Raw genomic sequence first — 19,318 nt, 5'->3', positions numbered from 1 at the left:
AGTTTGAGACCATTATACAGTGGTCTCTAACTGTAGCCCTCCAGATGTTGCAAAACTACAACTCCCAGCATGCCCAGACTGCTGTTTGGGCATGCTGGAATATGTAGTTTTGCAACAGCTGGAGGGCTACAGTTTGAGACCACTATATAGTGGTCCCTAAACTGTAGCCCTCCAGATCTTGCAAAACTACAACTCCTAGCATGCTCAAACAACTGTTTGCTGTCAGGGCATGCTGGGAATTGTAGTTTTGCAACAGCTGGAGGACCACAGTTTGGAGATCACTTTGCAGTGGTCTCTAAAACTGTAGCCCTCCAGATGCAAAACTGCAAATCCCAGCATGTCCAAACAGCAATCAGCTGTCTCGGCATGCTGGGAGTTGTAGTTGCGTACCTCCAGCTATTGCATAACTACATCTCCCAGCATGCCCTTCGGCGATCAGTACATGCTGGGAGTTGTAGTTTTGCAACAGCTGGAGGCACACTGGTTAGAAAATACTGAGTTAGGTAACAGAACCTAACTGAAGGTTTTCCAACCAGTGTGCCTCCAGCTGTTGCAAAAGTACAACTCCCAGCATGCACGGTCTGTCAGTACATGCTGGGAGTTGTAGTTTTGGAACAGCTGGAGGTTTGCCCCCCCCCCCCCATGTGAACGTACAGGGTACATTCACACGGGCAGGCTTACAGTAAGTTTCCTGCTCCAAGTTTGGGCTGCGGCAAATTTTTCGCCATAGCTCAAACTTCTAGCGAGAAACTCACCGTAACCCGCCAGTACGAATGTACCCTAAAAACACTACACTACACTAACACATAATAAAGGGTAAAACACTACATATACACCCCCTTACACTGTCCCCCCAATAAAAATGAAAAACGTATTGTATGGCAGTGTTTCCAAAACGGAGCCTCCAGCTGTTGCAAAACAACAACTCCCAGCATTTCCGGACAGCCACTGACTGTCCAGGCATGCTGGGAATTTAGCAACAGCTGGAGGCACCCTGTTTGGGAATCACTGGCGTATAATACCCCTATGTCCACCCCTGTGCGATCCCTAATTTAGTCCTCAAATGCGCATGGCGCTCTCTCACTTTGGAGCCCTGTCGTATTTCAAGGCAACAGTTTAGGGCCACATATGGGGTATCTTCGTACTCGGGAGAAATTGCACTACTAATTTTGGGGGGCTTTTTCTCCTTTTACCCCTTAGGAAAAGGAAAAGTTGGGGCTACACCAGCTTGTTAGTGTAAAAAAATAAAAAAAATTACACTAACATGCCGGTGTTGCCCTTTACTTTTTATTTTCACAAGCGTTAAAAGGAAAAAAAAGACACCCAAAATTTGTAACGCAATTTCTCCTGAGTACGGAAATACCCCATATGTGGGTGTAAAATGCTCTGCGGGCGCACAACAAGGCTCAGGAGTGAGAGCGCACCATGTACATTTGAGGTCTAAATTGGTGATTTGCACAGGGGTGGCTGATTTTACAGCGGTTCTGACATAAACCCCCCCAAAAAAATACCCACATGTGACCCCATTTTGGAAACTACACCCCTCACGGAATGTAATAAGGGGTACAGTGAGCATTTACGCCCCACAGGTGTTTGACAGATTTTTGGAACAGTGGTCCGTGTAAATGAAAAATTTTATTTTTCATTTGCACAGCCCACTGTTCCAAAGATCTGTCAAACGCCAGTGGGGTGTAAATACTCACTGCACCCCTTATTAAATTCTGTGAGGGGTGTAGTTTCCAAAATAGGGTCACATGTGGGGGGTTCCACTGTTCTGGCACCACGGGGGGCTTTGTAAACGCAGATGGCCCCTGACTTCCATTCCAAACAATTTTTTTTCCCAAAAGCTCAACGGCGCTCCTTCTCTTCTGAGCATTGTAGTGCGCCAGCAGAGCACTTGACGTCCACACATGGGGTATTTCCATACCCAGAAGAGATGGGGTTACAAATTTTGGGGGGTCTTTTCTGCTATTAACCCTTGCAAAAATGTGAAATTTGGGGGGAAACACACATTTTAGTGAAAAAAAAAATTTTTTTTTTACATATGCAAAAGTCGTGAAACACCTGTGGGGTATTAAGGCTCACTTAATTTCTTGTTACGTTCCTCAAGGGGTCTAGTTTCCAAAATGGTATGCCATGTGAGGGTTTTTTGCTGTTCTGGCACCATAGGGGCTTCCTAAATGCAACATGCCCCCCAAAAACCATTTCAGAAAAACGTACTCTCCAAAATCCCCTTGTCGTTCCTTCGCTTCTGAGCCCTCTACTGCGCCCGCCGAACACTTTACATAGACATATGAGGTATGTGCTTACTCGAGAGAAATTGGGCTACAAATACAAGTATACATTTTCTCCTTTTACCCCTTGTAAAAATAAAAAAATTGGGTCTACAAGAACATGCGAGTGTAAAAAATGAAGATTGTGAATTTTCTCCTTCACTTTGTTGCTATTCCTGTGAAACACCTAAAGGGTTAAAACGCTGACTGAATGTCATTTTGAATACTTTGGGGGGTGCAGTTTTTATAATGGGGTCATTTGTGGGGTATTTCTAATGGGAAGACCCTTCAAATCCACTTCAAACCTGAACTGGTCCCTGAAAAATAGTGAGTTTGAAAATTTTGTGAAAAATTGGAAAATTGCTGCTGAACTTTGAAGCCCTCTGGTGTCTTCCAAAAGTAAAAACTCATCAATTTTATGATGCCAACATAAAGTAGACATATTGTATATGTGAATCAAATTTTTTTTTATTTGGAATATCCATTTTCCTTACAAGCAGAGAGCTTCAAAGTTAGAAAAATGCAAATTTTTAAAATTTTTCATCAAATTTTGGGATTTTTCACCAAGAAAGGATGCAAGTTACCATAAAATTTTACCGCTATGTTAAAGTAGAATATGTCACGAAAAAACAATCTCGGAATCAGAATGATAACTAAAAGCATTCCAGAGTTATTAATGTTTAAAGTGACAGTGGTCAGATGTGCAAAAAACGCTCTGGTCCTGAGGTGTAAAATGGCCTGGTCCTTAAGGGGTTAATGCCCTAAACCCCCTACAACTGATGTACCTATGCTCTGTTAAGGCACAAACATAGGCACTGACTCCCCTAACCTCTGACTAAATAGCACTCGCTTGCACGCGCCATACAAAGATTTTTTTCTTCAGTCTGCAGCATTAGATAGAAGAGGAGAATATTGACAGAACACTGTTCTCCTTACCTGTCAGGTCCTGGGACCTTTGTGTAAGACAGTAAGGACCTGACATGTTCTCGGTAAACTACCGTAGGCACTAAGCCATTCAGCTGTACACTTGGTAATGTTAGAGTTTCAGGGCATAGACATAGGGGCACATGTATAAAAATTGCTGCAGTCTATACTATAGCATAGATAATAGATGCTAATAACCAAAGTTGTAGGATCTTTTGTTCCACATGTACAAATCATAACATCCTCTATTTAAGTTCTATGATAACCAAGACCAGGCATTGTCAAAACATGATAGCCGAGTAACTGAACACAATTATATCATTAAGAGTCTCCTGCATAATTACCTATTATAACTAGGCCAGCAAAATTAAAGGCAATCTGTCAGCTGGATGTTCTGCTAAGAGCTGCAGATACATTTCCGGGATCTGTTGGTGGTTGCCAAACTCATTACTTAAGTGTCCAGGAGGTAGAGATGAGCTGCTCAAATGTCACAGCCTGGTACACCTTCTAACTCCACCTCACCTTCCAGACCCTCTATGGTTAATATACATGTCTCTGTATGTTAGTTAAAGGGGTACTCCGGCGCAAAGACATCTTATCCCCTATCCAATGGATAGGGGATAAGATGCCTGATCGCGGTGGTCCCGCCGCTGGGGACCCCTGTGATCTTGCATGCAGCACCCCGTTACAATCAGTTACAAACAGCTGTCACGCCCCCACCCATAGGCTTACATTGAGGGGGTGGTGCGTGATGTCACACGGGGGCGGGGCCGTGACACCACAACGCTCCGGCCCCGTGATCGCCATTAATCAGACCCGGAGTGAACATGCTCCGGGGACTGATTGTAACGGGGTGCTGCGTGCAAGATCACGGGGGTCGCCAGCGGCGGGACCCCCGCGATCAGGCATCTTATCCCCTATCCTTTGGCTAAAGATTCTTTCAAATTAAATAACATCCTTATAAGAGTGAGCAACTTAAAGGGGAACTCTGGTGGGAAAAAAAAAATGTTTTCAAATGAACTGGTGCCGGAAAGTTAAACAGATTTGTAAATCACTTCTATTTAAAAATCTTAACCCTTCCAGTACTTATCAGTTGCTGTATACTACAGATATACTACAGAAAAATGTGTGTAGTTCTTTTCTGTCTGACCACAGTGCTCTCTACTGACACCTCTGTCCGTGACAGGAACTGTCCAGAGCGAGAGAGGTTTTCTATAGGGATATGCTTCTAATCTGGACAGTTCCGGACACGGACAGAGGTGTCAGCAGAGAGCACTGTGGTCAGACTGGAAAGAACAACACAATTTTCTCTGTAGAATACAGCAGCTGATAAGTACTGGAAGGGTTAAGATTTTTTGATAGAAGTAATTTACAAATCTGTTTAACTTTCTGGCAGCAGTTGATTAGAAAACATTTGTTTTCCACCAGAGTTCCCCTTTAAGTACCAAGTATTCTCAGCTATGGCTGCTGTAGGTCATCATTGGGCAGACTCCATACTGTGCCTAACATTGTTTGCTTTTTCTCTAGATTGTCACTTAAAATAAAATTATTCTTATTTATATATAATTTTGTATTTTAGTATCAGCGACTGAACTCTACTGTCACTATCTTTCTGTTAAAGGGGTACTCCCGTGGAAAACTTTTTTTTTTTTTTTAAATCAACTGGTGGCAGAAAGTTAAAAAGATTTGTAAATCACTTCTATTAAAAATCTTAACCCTTCCAGTACTTTTTAGGGGCTGTATACTAAAGAGAAATCCAAAAAAGAAATGCATTTCCTCTGATGTCATGACCACAGTGCTCTCTGCTGACCTCTGCTGTCCATTTTATGAACTGTCCAGAGCGGCATATGTTTGCTATGGGGATTTTCTCCAGCACTGGACAGTTCCTAAAAAGGACAGCAGAGGTCAGCAGAGAGCACTGTGGTCATGACATCAGAGGAAATGCATTTCTTTTTTGGATTTCTCCTTAGTATACAGCCCCTAAAAAGTACTGGAAGGATTAAGATTTTTTAATAGAAGTGATTTACACGTCTGTTTAACTTTCTGGCACCAGTTGATTAAAAAAAAAAAAAAAAGGTTTCCACGGGAGTACCCCTTTAAGTAATAAGACCTTTATTTCATAGATATATAGTCAGATACACTTGTTGTCTGGTTAATGATTGTTGAGAAGTCTGTGGGCAAAATAAAACTAGACTAAAATAATGCTCCTGTGTTATGCCTAGTACAGGTACCTCTGGGAAGGTGGCGCATGACACAGGGGTCCAATGTGCCCCACCCTGTCCCCAGACCCTGCACTAGGCATAACACAGCTTATCTGTATTCATTTCTTCTAAGACTGAACTCATAATGTGACATTTTTAAGGAATGTTTTCATTTTCCCTCTTCTGTGATCAATTCCTTTTAAAGACAAAAAAGCAAAAACAGATGGTCTTAACACTGGTGAGAACCGAGCCTAAACAAGGCCTATATAAATGATAGATAGAAGGCCACACACTGCTGCTAGGATTTTAAGATCAACCATATATGGGCTACAAAACCATAGCTTATCATTAAAGGGGTTATGCAGGAAAAAAAAATTTTTTATATATCAACTGGCTCCAGAAAGATAAACAGATTTGTAAATTACTTCTATTAAAAAAATCTTAATCCTTTCAGTACTTATGAGCTTCTGAAGTTAAGGTTGATCTTTTCTGTCTAAGTCATCTCTGATGACACGTGTCTCGGGAACCGCCCAGTTTAGAAACAAATCCCCATAGCAAACCTCTTCTAAACTGGGCGGTTCCCGAGACACATGTCATCAGAGAGGACTTGGACAGAAAAGAACAACCTTAACTTCAGAAGCTCATAAGTACTGAAAGGATTAAGATTTTTTAATAGAAGTAATTTACAAATCTGTTTAACTTTCTGGAGCCAGTTGAGATATATATATATATATATATATATATATTAAAAAGTTTTTTCCTGGATAATTCCTTTAATAGTTGTAACTTTGTTGATTTTAAAAGAACTACCAACAAATCTGTAATAAAATTACATAACGCCAAAGAGGTCTTTTACAACCACCGCCCAAAGTTTGTAGCTTCACTTGGATGTTTTTGGGGAAATCAGAGTATTGGATTCCACTTAAAGTCCTATTCTAGACCAGTGACTATACAGAGATCGTGTGGGATTTTGTATGCATAAAGCTTTCTACTAAGTCAAAAGTAGTAATGAGATGGGAGAGGGGACACAAGAAGCAACTTCCCCTTTGTTTGGATGCAGCACATTGTCGGTGACCTTTAGTCGCATCTCCTGCGGGGTGCACATACGAAAGTATGAAGTATCAAATATGTGCAAAGAAAAGAGCACGTACGTGCACTCACCGCTCAGCGGAGACAGCTCGGTGTAGGAGTCCGGTAACGGGTAGCTGGATCACAGCATCAGCGCAGGTGTAGTGGCGCTCGGAGCGCCACTACACCTGCGCTGATGCTGTGATCCAGCTACCCGTTACCGGACTCCTACACCGAGCTGTCTCCATTGAGTGGTGAGTGCTCGTACGTGCTCTTTTCTTTGTACATATTTCTACATGCAAATCAAAAAAAATTTTGCAGTATCTTGTAATACCTTTTTTAACAGAATTTTGTAGAGACAAGCTTTCGGGATTCCTCCCTTTATCAAGTCTAAAGCAAATCTAAGCTCACAAGCACTACATATTTCTACTAAGTCAATTTAACTAAGATGATAAGCAGCATGGACCTTAGAAGTAGATGTTGACATGGACTCAGGTTCGACAGTTATTCATTGAATCTCTACCTTATACTCTTTGTTTTTTTCTTTTCATATAAAGACGTTGTACTATGAGAATGGGTACATTATCATTTCGCAAGGCCAATGAACATACAAGTCAATAACGACCTAGAGCTAAACCAGTTCAGGGCATAAACCAAGATAATGGTTGTAAAGGATCCAGTCTATTTACATCCAGGTCATCACCAAAGCACTCTCCAATGAGCTGTTCTGTTATTGTGTGTTGAGGTGGGGCATCTAACATCATAGGCAACATAAAATACTCCAAATGTACTATTTATTTATAAAGAAAAATGTGTAAGCACTTTTTTAAAGAAAATGTCTGTTTTGTTATATATACTTTAAATGTTGTGCGTTGTAAAATGTCCTATTTGTGTATTAAATAAAGTTACCTTGGGTGAAAGTGTTGGCAGTTATCTGAATTACAGGTTATTATTGGAGATGTATGAAGAATATCATCTTCTGTGATCACTAGAAGACGGCATATACCAGGGGTAACCACAATTTATCAAAGATCATGTACCAGAGGACCAGGGTAGGTACATGTGGCACACCCAGGGCCAGGTTAAGGCTGCCTCGAAAACAGAGCACTTCATTATGATGCACCCCCCCCCCCCGGCAGTTCCCCCAGATTAGGTTGTAGTTCCCCCAGCTTAGGTGCAGTATAGGTCCCGGCACATTAGGTTGGCAGTACAAGTCCCTGCACATTAGGTTGGCAGTAGAGTTCCCCACACATTAGGTGTGCAGTAAAGTTCCCCGCACATTAGGGGTGCAGTACAGTTCCCCCACATTAGGTGTGCAGTACAGTTCCCCCACATTAGGTGTGCAGTACAGTTCCCCCACATTAGGTGCGGAGTACAGTTCCCCCACATTAGGTGTGCAGTACAGTTCCCCCACATTAGGTGTCCAGTACAGTTTCCCCACATTAGGTGTGTAGTACAGTTCCCCCACATTAAGTGTGCAGTACAGTTCCCCGACATTAGGTGCAGTATAGTTCCCCCACAGCCATACAGCCTTCAGCCATATACAGTGTATGGCTGGAGGCTGTATGCCTGTTTACTGCCCCACTTCAGTATTCCGACCACCGCTACGGGGTCACAATCTACTGCTATGGCCTTTGGACAGTGCATTTTGTTAGGTGCTTCAGTGCCCCTTTAATAATGACAGTAGCCACAGTAACCTACTAATTCCACTTTGTCTATCACTATACCTTCTTCAGTCAAGATTGTGCTGCTTCTCTCCTCCACCCCTAATAGTTTCTATTGCCTATGAAAGACTTACATCAGATAAGAACACTGGTTAAAGGGGTATTCCAGGATCTTTTTTTATTAGACTATGCTACAGGGGCTGTAAAGTTAGTGTAGTTCATAATATAGTGTCTGCACCTGTGTGTGACGGTTTTCTCACAATTCTTATGTGATTATCGCCCCAATATTTATTTTTAACAGCATACAAAATTGCTCATGTCTCGGGATTTCCCAGGGTGCAGTGCGCCGAGACCTGACATCACAAGTCAGGTAATCAGAGGGAGTCTGTCCTGCTTCAATGGGTGTTCTTTTTTCTTCAATGGGAGTTCATTTTGCAACAGCTGTGTCAGGATCCGGACTGGTATGCAGAGAGGACACTGGAGGTGGATCCTCTGTGTCAGTGAGGTGATGGCGTGGGCCGTATCAGGGGAATGGAATCTAAGGGGTTACTGGTTTTCACCAGAGCCCGCCGCAAAGTGGGATGGACTTGCAGCGGCAGGTAACCCTCAGGTCATTCCACCCGATAGCGACTCAACCCCACTGACAGCTGAGACAGGCGCGGTACACAGGGACAAGGCAAGAGCAAGGTCAGACGTAGCAGAAGGTCAGGGCAGGCAGAAATGGTTCGTAGTCAGGGGCAACGGCAAGGGTCTGGATACACAGGCTTGGGATACACAAAACGCTTTCTCAGGGCACTAGGGCAACAAGATCCGGCGAGGACAGGAAGGAGAAGTGGTTTTATATAGGAAATGATGGTGATTGCACTTGATTGGGCCAGGCACCAATTAGTGGTGCACTGGCCCTTTAAATTTCAGAGAGCCGGCACGCACGCTCGCGCGCGCCCTAGAGAGCGGGGCCGCGCGCGCTGGGATGGGATGGAAGGAGGACGGGGCAGGTGAGCAGAACGGGATGCGATCCGCGGGCAGGCATGTCCTGCCGCACGGATCGCATCCCCGCCGGGGGACTCAGAGCACCACTCCCGGTCAGCGAGTCTGACCGGGGCGCTGCTAACAGAAGAAGAACGCCGCGAGCGCTCCGGGGAGGAGCAGGGACCAGGAGCACTCGGCGTAACAAGCTGTAGGCACCCTGATCAGGAAACACTGGTGTATTGCATTGAAGGGATCACAGGTGTGTTTCAATGGGTGGGGTGGCTGATGTGTGGGAGGGAGTGACCTCATACTTACAAGCATGGAACTATGGGATGTGTAGTTTAGAGAACGAAATTCAACAGGAAATACCCAATTCTGGCAGGTACGTACTACTAAAATCACTTTATGGTGGATAACCCTTTTAAGACTCATAAGTCATAAATGAGCATTTAGATGGAAAAGGCTGGTGATAATTTTCCAACTCTGACACCTTGGTGGTCTCAAATTAAGCCCTACAGGACCCGGCTCTGTGATCGACCCCCTCAAGGATACATACTGTACAGTATAGACACACTAATAATAACCTACCTTTTTATCTCTGGCTGGTTTCCATCAACAGTACGATTCTGAAGAGGCTAAAGGCAGAAGTAAGAACAGAATTCAGGGACATGCACTACATTATTCCGTATTCAAGTTCCATGACTTAAAGGGAAACTCTGCTGGAAAACATTTTTTTTTTTAAACCAACTGGCGCCAGACAGTGAAAGAGATTTGTAAATTACTTCTATTACAAAATCTTAATCCTTCTAGTAGTTATCAGCTGCTGTATGCTCCTCAGGAAGTTCTTTTCTTTTTGAATTTCCTTTCTGTCTGACCACAGTGCTCTCTGCTGACACCTCTGTCAATTTTAAGAACTGTCGAGAGTAGGAGCAAATCCCCATAGCAAACCTAACCTTCTCTGGACAGTTCCTGACATGGACCGAGGTGTCAGCAGAGAGCACTGTGGTCAGACAGAAAGGGAATTCAAAAAGAAAAGAACTTCCTGTGGAGCAAACAGTAGCTTATAAGTACTAGAAGGATTAAGAATGTTTAATAGAAGTAATTTACAAATCTGTTTAACTTTCTGTCATCAGTTGATTTAAAAAAAAAAAAAAAAAATTCCCAGTGGAGTACCCCTTTAAAGATGTCTAGTACAATGTGTCCATTTTTCTGTAGAGCACTTTAAGAAATAAATCTTACCTTATTATTGTTTATGTTTTCTGATCTAGAGTGAAGCCATATCGCTAGGATACGTCATTACTTTATAATCAGTGGTGGTCTGACTTCGGGGACTCCCACCTAACATTTGAATGGGGCTGTACTCTAGTTCCCTGCATGGCTGGATTGCCAGGTCCAAAACAAAAAATCTCAGCCCGGCACCTGCATTGCATCCTCTTCATTGTTCCGAAAGCTTGCAGTCAGACCTCCATCAATCATAAAGTGGTAGCATATCCTAGTGATATCACATTCTGAGATAGGAACACCTTTTTGGATGCAAAAATAAAAACACATTACAGTAGTCCCTCAAGTTACAATATTAATTGGTTCCAGGACGACCATTGTATGTTGAAACCATTGTATGTTGAGACCAGAACTCTATGGAAACCTGGTAATTGGTTCTGAAGTCCCCAAAATGTCATCCAAAAATAGGAAAAAGTGAGGATTAAAGAAAAATAAATAGATAACTAATACAGATAAAGCAAATCCTTACATATAAAAGTAAGAAAGATCTGCTGGGAACTGTAAATAAAAGTCTTTGTCAGTGTTTCCCAACCAGGTTGCCTCCAGCTGTTTCCAAACTACAACTCCCAGCATGCCCAGACAGCCGTTGGCTGTCCGGGCATGCTGGGAGTTGTAGTTTTGCAACAGCTGGAGGCACCCTGGTTGAGAAACAATGGTTTATGTAGGGGACAGGAGCTTCTTCAGGGTCCTATACAGTACACACAGTGTCCCAAATTGAGCCACCCTTACTTGGTGTCTTAAGGAGCAGCTAACCCTGGCACAGGTAAGGAGTAGTATAGAACTTGTAGTTCCTCCCTGTACTGTAGGGGGCGCTACCAGACAGCCAGTCAGTGCATGCACTTCGATTTACCAGTAAAATGCCCATTCTGATTGGTCAGTTCCTCCAGGCGTGACATGTTTCACAGATCTGGACTGTCCGTAGCATTGTATGTTGAGTCTGGTTTCAAGTTACAATGGTCCAGAAAAGACCATTGTATGTTGAAACTATTGTATGTTGAAGCCATTGTAAGTTGAGGGATCACTGTATATACAGTAAAGCATTCCATCATGAAGGACAGTTCTGCAACAGTATCAAGTTCCCAATTCCAAGAACTCAAATAAATCAAGACAAGAGAGGCATGTATAAAAAGAGGCATGGACTCAAGGGACAGGGACATAATACTCCCTCTCTATAAAGCATTGGTGCGGCCTCACCTGGAATATGCTGTTCAGTTTTGGGCACCAGTCCATAAAAGGGACACTGTGGAGCTGGAGAGGGTGCAGAGACGCGCGACTAAACTAATATGGGGCATGGAACATCTTAGCTATGAGGAGCGATTAAAGGAGTTACAATTGTTTAGTCTTGAGAAGAGACGTTTAAGGGGGGATATGATAAACGTATATAAGTATATTAATGGCCCATACAAAAAATATGGAGAAAAACTGTTCCAGGTTAAACCCCCCAAAGGACGAGGGGGCACTCCCTACATCTGGAGAAGAAAAAGTTTAGTCTCAAGGGGCGACACGCCTTCTTTACCATGAGAACTGTGAACTTATGGAACAGTCTACCTCAGGAACTGGTCACAGCAGGAAAAATTAACAGCTTTAAAACAGGATTAGATACATTCCTGGAACAAAATAACATTAATGCTTATGAAGAAATATAAAATCCCATCCCTTCCCCAATATCGCGCCACACCCCTACCCCTTAATTCCCTGGTTGAACTTGATGGACATATGTCTTTTTTCGACCATACTAACTATGTAACTATGTAAGAGTGGAGCAGTGAGGAGAAACCCCAAAGGCGAGGAACAATTGCATCAAACATTTCAGAAGGTAGTATAGGTCCTAAATGTCCAGAAGAAACAGCTTCTGGTTGTTGTTCTCAGGGGATATGCAAATTCACATTTTCTTACTGACCTAAAGAGTTCTTTAAATATAAACTTTAGAAGCCATCTTTACACTATGGAGGAGAACAGAGACCCTCTTGCTCAGCTTCACCAACACAATAATTATGGCCTTTTGGTATTTTTAAAGGAAATCTGTCATCAGAATCACCTGCACTAAACCTATTACACAGGCTTGTAGTGCGGGTGATCCTGATTAAAACGCTTCTTACCTGGTTAAAAATGGTTCAGCGCTTCTTAAGATATCTATATTTTTAGTTTTCTGTTATTCCCTGGCTTGGGACTCAGTGGGAGGTGTTATCATCTGGGACTCGGCCACACGTCATTCTAGCTGGGCGGAGCGGCCGCCCGGCTCATGAATATTCATGAACTTATTCTCGTAATCTAACTCCTTTTTCTAGGTCTGGTGGGGAGGGCCGCGCATGCGCCGCGTTCCGTACACCCGAAGCGGCATTCTCCCCCCGGCTTCACTCGCGCTGCGGCCCAATACAAGTAAGAAGACGGGCTGCATGAGTGAAAACCCGGGGGGAGAACGCCGCTGCCGGGTGTACGGAACGCGGCGCATGCGCGGCCCTCCCCACCAGACCTTGAAAAAGGAGTTAGACTACGAGGATAAGTTCATGAATATTCATGAGCCAGGCGGCCGCTCCGCCCAGCTAGAATGACGTGTAGCCGAGTCCCAGATGATAAGACCTCCCACTGAGTCCCAAGCCAGGGAATAACAGAAAACTAAAAATAAAGATATCTGAAGAACCGCTGAACCATTTTTAACCAGGTAAGAAGCGTTTTAATCAGTATCACCCTCACTACAAGCCTGTGTAATAGGTTTAGTGCGGGTGATTCTGATGACAGATTTCCTTTAATTGTAAAAATATTTAAGGGGCTGTGCTAACTTGTAAACTTATCCCCTATATACAGAATAGGGGATAACTTGTTGATAGCATTGAGTTATGACTCCTGGGGCCACACATGAACTTACGAATGGGCAGTGGCGTTGCGACCCGGGTGCGGGGGGTGCGGCCCGCACCGGGTGACACCAACCTAATGGGGTGACACCAAGACGCCCCGCAGCACCCCCCCCAGCTACACCGACACCCCCCGTCTGTACCCCCCCTTCACCTGCGCTGTGCGCCCGTCCGACAGCACCCCCCCCCCGGCATTCACCTGCGCTGTGCGCCCGTCAGCACCGCCCCCCCCCGCCCTTCATCGCCACTGTGCGCCTGTCCGTCAGCACCACTGCATGGGACGTCACTCGCAGGGCGCCAGGAGAGAAGGAGCGCTGCGCTGGATGGGTGAGTGTGTGTCTGTCTGTCGCTATCTCTGTCTGTGTGTGACTGTCTGTGTGTGACTCTGTGTGTGTGTATGTATGTGACTGTATGTGACTCTGTGTGTGTGTATGTATCTGTGTGTGTGTTCCAGGGGGACCCAGGAGCGCTACACCCCTGCCCACAATCATTTCTTGTATTGGAATTATGTAGGAGGCCTTCTGGTGTGCCAAGTATGCCTTATTTTCTGTGTGTGTGTGTGACTCTGTGTGTGTGTGACTCTGTGTGTGTGTGTGTCTGTCTGTGAGTTTGTGTCTCTCTGACTGTGTGTGTGTTTGTGTCTCTCTGTGTTGTATGTGTTTTTTTTTTGTGGGGGGGGGGGGTTAAACAGCAATCTAATGTGGGGAGACTTTGACCCATTGTGGGGAACCTGCGGCCTAATGTGGGGTAACTACTACCAAATGTGCAAAGTCTATGCTACCTAATGTGGGGATTCTATGCTACCTAGTGTGGGGAGTCTATGCTACCTAATGTGGGGAAACTGCTACCTAATGTGGGGAATCTGTGCTACCAAATGTGGGGAATCTGTGCTACCGAATGGGGGGAATCTATGCTACCTAATGTGGGGAAACTGCTACCTAATGTGGGGAATCTGTGCTACCTAATGTGGGGAAATTGCTACCTAATGTGGGGGAACATGTACCAAATGTGGGAAATCTATGCTGCCTAATGTGGGGAAAATATGCTACCTAATGTGGGGGAACTGCTGCCTACCTAAAGTGGGGGAACTGCTGCCTACCTAATGCTCCCCCCCTGGCAGTAGCACCCTCATCATCCACCAGCAACACCCCCCACCCACAGCAGTAGCACCTCCATCAGCAGATCCTGATGGTGGATGATGGCGGTGCTCCTGCCAGGAGGATGATCCTGCGGATGGATGATGGGGATGATACTGCCAGAGGGGGATGGCCAGTTGCACCCTCATCATCCTCCAGCAACACCCCCCCAGTAGTAGCACCCCCATCATCCACTAGCAACACCACCAAAACCCCCCTCCCGTGGTAATAGCATCAGCTAACGGATGTTGAGGGGTGTTACTGCGGTTGTGGTATTATATTCAGAGGGTGCACTGTATGGCAACGTTATATTCAGAGGGCGCAGTTTGTGGTAGTATTATATTCAGAGGGTACAGCGGGTGGTAGTATTATATTCAGGGGTACAGTGTGTGGCGGTATTATATTCAGGGGTACAGTATGTGGTAAATTTATATTCAGAGGGTACAGTATGTGATGGTATTATATTCAGAATGTACAGTGTGTGGTAGTATTATATTCAGAGGGTACAGTGTTTGGTGGTATATTCAGGGGTACAGTATGTGGTAGATTTATATTCAGAGGGTACAGTATGTGATGGTATTATATTCATAATGTACAGTGTGTGGTAGTATTATATTCAGAGGGTACAGTGTGTGGCGGTATTATATTCAGGGGTACAGTATGTGACAGATTTATATTCAGAGTGTACAGTATGTGTTGGTATTATATTCAGAATGTACAGTGTGTGGTAGTATTATATTCAGTGGGTATGGTGTATGGAAGGTTTATAATCAAAGAGTGTAGTGTATAGTAGTATTATATTTAGAGGATACAGTGTCTGGCAGGTTTATAATAATACTTGTTTTCATATAGAGGATGAGAATGCGCTGGCATATTGAGGAGACGTCTGGGCGTCACATTCTACAGACAGAAGTTTTAGCTGGACCAGGCGGTATGTACCATCTGAATTAGATAAGGGAAGACTATAGAGAAGACGTCGCCTGTAGTCACTGATATCATTGTGTATTCTCCTCACTATGTCCTATCAGAGCTGTAGTCACTTGTCAGTTCTACAGTTATGGTGAGTGAAACTACAACTCCCAGCATAACCTCACCACTGCTCAAAGGGGTACTCTACTGGAAAAGATTTTTTTTTATCAATTGGTGCTACAAAGTTAAACAGATTTGTAAATTACTTCTATTTAAAAATCTTAATCCTTCCAGTACTTATTAGCTGCTGTATAAGTGATTCACAGGAAGTTATTTTCTTTTTTAATTTATTTTCTGTCTGACCACAGTGCTCTGTGCTGACACATTTGTCCATGTCAAGAACTGTCCATAGTAGGAGCAAATCCCCATAGCAAACCTATCCTGCTCTGGACAGTTCCTGACATGGACAGAGGTGTCAGCAGAGAGCACTGTGGTCAGGCTGGAAAGAACTACACAACTTCCTGTGGAGCATACAGCAGCTGATAAGTACTGTAAGGATTAAGATTTTAAATAGAAGTAATTTAAAAATCTGTTTAACTTTCTGGCACCAGTTGATATAAAAGTAAATGTTTTCCAGTGGAGTACCCCTTTAAGTAATTCTGGGAGCTGTATATTTAAATGGTGAAAACTTCTTTAACACTTTCCCATTCTGTGGCAACTGGTATATCTGATTATTATACTGGAATTTCTCACAATGCGCTACAACAGTGGTGTCTGTCACAACAGGCTAAAAACTTACTGAGGGGGGGGGGGTATGGGGTGACACCATTTTCTACCGCACCGGGTGACACCAACCCTAGCAACGCCACTGCGAATGGGAACCCTAGTTTCCCATTAGAATGAAGTAGTGCGTCACCCATGCACTGCTGTTCCATTCATCCTCTATAAGATCTGCCAGAAACCGCTGAAAATTGTACTTGGCTGTTTCTGGGGCTCCCATAGAGAATATATAGAGTGGAGGCATGTAGTGCGACCCGTGGCCGCTTTATTCTAACAGGAGATTGGAGCCCCCGTTCTTGAGATGACAGGGGGATCCAGCCGTCCAACCCCCACCATCATCTAGAATTCCCAGGATAAGGAATAACTTTACAAACTGCCATAACCCTTTTAAAGGGGTAATCCGGTGGAAAAACTTTTTTTTTTTTTAAATGAACTGGTGCAAGAAAGTTAAACAGATTTGTAAATTACTTCTTTTAAAAAAAATCTTAATCCTTCCAGTACTTTTTAGCACCTGTTTGCTACAGAGGAAAATCTTTATTTTTTTATTTCTTTTTTGCGTTGTCCACAGTGCTCTCTGCTGACATCTGATGTCCGTATCAGGAACTGTCCAGAGCAGGAGAAAATCCCCCATAGCAAACCTATGCTGCTCTGGACAGTTCCTGACACGGACAGAGGTGTCAACAGAGAGCACTGTGGACGAGACAAAAAAGAAATTCAAAAAGTAAAGAATTTCCTCTGTAGCATACAGCTGCTAAAAAGTACTAAAAGGATTAAGATTTTTTAATAGAAGTAAAATAGAAGTAAAAAAATAAAAGTTTCCCACCGGAGTACCCCTTTAAGGATAAATGCACATATCAAGGAAATTTAGCTTCTTACTTTTTGCCAAATCTGCAACAACATCTGTATGGTTTGGTGCAGAGTTGTCATGCGGATTTCCAAGTATATCTGTCCCATGTTCATTTACTCTAAAAGGATACCCCTTTATACCCTAAAATATTTACCCACTTGTACAATATGTATATCTCACCAGACTAGAAGATATATGAACATACAGTAAAGTATATCAGTGGAGGCAACTACCATTCACTTTACAAGCAGCAAAGCTTGTGTAACTAGCCTTCTCACTTTCTCGTGAAATATATGTATGTGGTGCTCCAGTGAGGTACACATCGTTCCCTGTCTACACCACACAGATTTGTCCTATATTATGAGATTACACTGTAAGCTGCAGGCTCTCTCTGTCTGATTTGGAGTTCAAATGAGCAGACTCTCGAGGCTCAGACCACATCCGAGGACAGACACAACTAAATGAAAAAATGATGCTGCAATTTCGAAAGTTTTATTTCCAAATGACCAAATTATTAAAATCAGCCACGGCTAATTGAGAATGCTGAAGGTCAGATGACATAAGGTCACACGAGGTTCTTCCTTTCTGAGGATGTGTACTGCAACAAAATTAAAGACCGGTTTTGAATTACAACAGGTCAAAACCTCTTACGCTCTCAGTTTTACACCGAAAATCCCCTTGGGCTAACCTTGAGTGCTAACATTGTTTTTACATTTTAGAGAATATAAGCAAGCATGATACCCAATGTACACAAGTAATTAAAGGCAGAAGCTTTTCATTTTTAGCATTAAATACTTTAAGGAAATTGAAAGGCTCTGGCCACATAGCTACAATTTACACATCCCATATTGGAGTTCTCTGGAACACTTATATATGAAGTATAATATTTTTCCAAAATAAGCTTCAGTTTTCTAAAAACTGCTTGCTTGGGCGGCCATATAATATATGGCCACAAAGAAGTCATTCTTTAATGCAGCTGTCCATTTTGGGTTATAGAATAGGATCCCAAGCAGAGGACCCTCTATAGCATTCAGTAACCCCTCTATAGGTGCTCTGTGCTTATCTACATGTTACTGTAATGGTTACTCCTTATCTTCTCTTCATGCCGGAGGTTTGGATGCTCATGAGTGATGGCTTCAGCTTCCTATCCCCTGCTGGAATTCTGGCCCAAATTGGACTGGAGCTGATGCACCCTGCTGGGCTGTTAATTCCAACCTGACTGTGAGCATTTATTTTGCTTGTGGTTTGCTTGCCTGACCTGAGTTTGCTTGTGCTTATTATCCTGTTTAGTATGATGTTGCTTTTCCCTATTTTTTGTTTGCTTTGTTCACTGACAATTTGACTTTCTTATGTGGTTTGACTGTTTTACGCCTTGCACTTAGTACAGGGATCATCGCCCAGTTGAGAGTCCGTTGTTTAGGGTGGATTGTCAAGTAGGCCGGAACAGAGTTATAGGTGAGTTTGATAGTTTAAACAAGATTAAACAGTGAAACATTTCTAAAACCAGAAGCCCCAATCTTAAAGGGGTACTCCGGTGCTAAGACATCTTATCCCCTATCCAAAAGATAAGCCCCCGTGTGCTGTCACGGCTCCGCCCCTGTGCGACATCACGCTCCGCCCCCTCAATGCAAGCCTATGGGAGGTGGCGTGACAGCTGTCACACCCCTCTCATAGGCTTGCATTGAGGGGGTGGATGGTGATGTCACACGGGGGCGGAGCCGCAACGTAACAATACTCCAGCCCCGTGCTGCAGGGGCTGATGGTAACGGGGTGCTGCATGAAAGATCACAGGAGGTCGGCAGGACCCCTGAGATCCGGCATCTTATCCCCTATCCTTTAGATAAGGGATAAGATGTCTTAGCGCCGGAGTACCCCTTTAAAGTATGACCATACAGCTATTTTCCATCAGAGAAAATGAACAAATCATGGATATGAAAGAAAACAAGGGGGGGGGGGGGATTTATCAGTTTACACAAACTGTAGGTTTATAATGTGCAAAAATTCTGGCACATGACGTGTTGGACATATTTATGCAGGAAGAATACCTATATATGACACTCTAGACAGTTTTCAACTTTTGTCCAAAAAGTGACATGTTGACATAGTGCCTACATTTATTATCTACATTTGCTGACACCAAGACATATGAACATTGAATATATGAACCACATTACTGCTGTCTTTACTTTATTAGCAAAATTGAGGCTCTTTTTGCATATTATGATCAAATTTTGCTACCTATCCACCAAAGGTAAGTTGGCCTCATGTGCGATTGGACCCTAACATTAAACTGAATCACTTCTCTTGGGCTTAAGGGCTCATTCACATCTGCATTGGAGATTTCATCAGGGAGCTCTGTTTGGAGACAACAGGAGTTGAGCGGAGAAAAAAACTACTGTATTTTTTTTCTCCGC

This window comes from Hyla sarda, chromosome 9 (assembly GCF_029499605.1).
Source record: "Hyla sarda isolate aHylSar1 chromosome 9, aHylSar1.hap1, whole genome shotgun sequence".
Lineage (NCBI taxonomy): Eukaryota > Metazoa > Chordata > Amphibia > Anura > Hylidae > Hyla > Hyla sarda.
The sequence above is the reverse complement of the archived record's forward strand: the minus strand, read 5'-3'. Positions refer to the sequence as shown.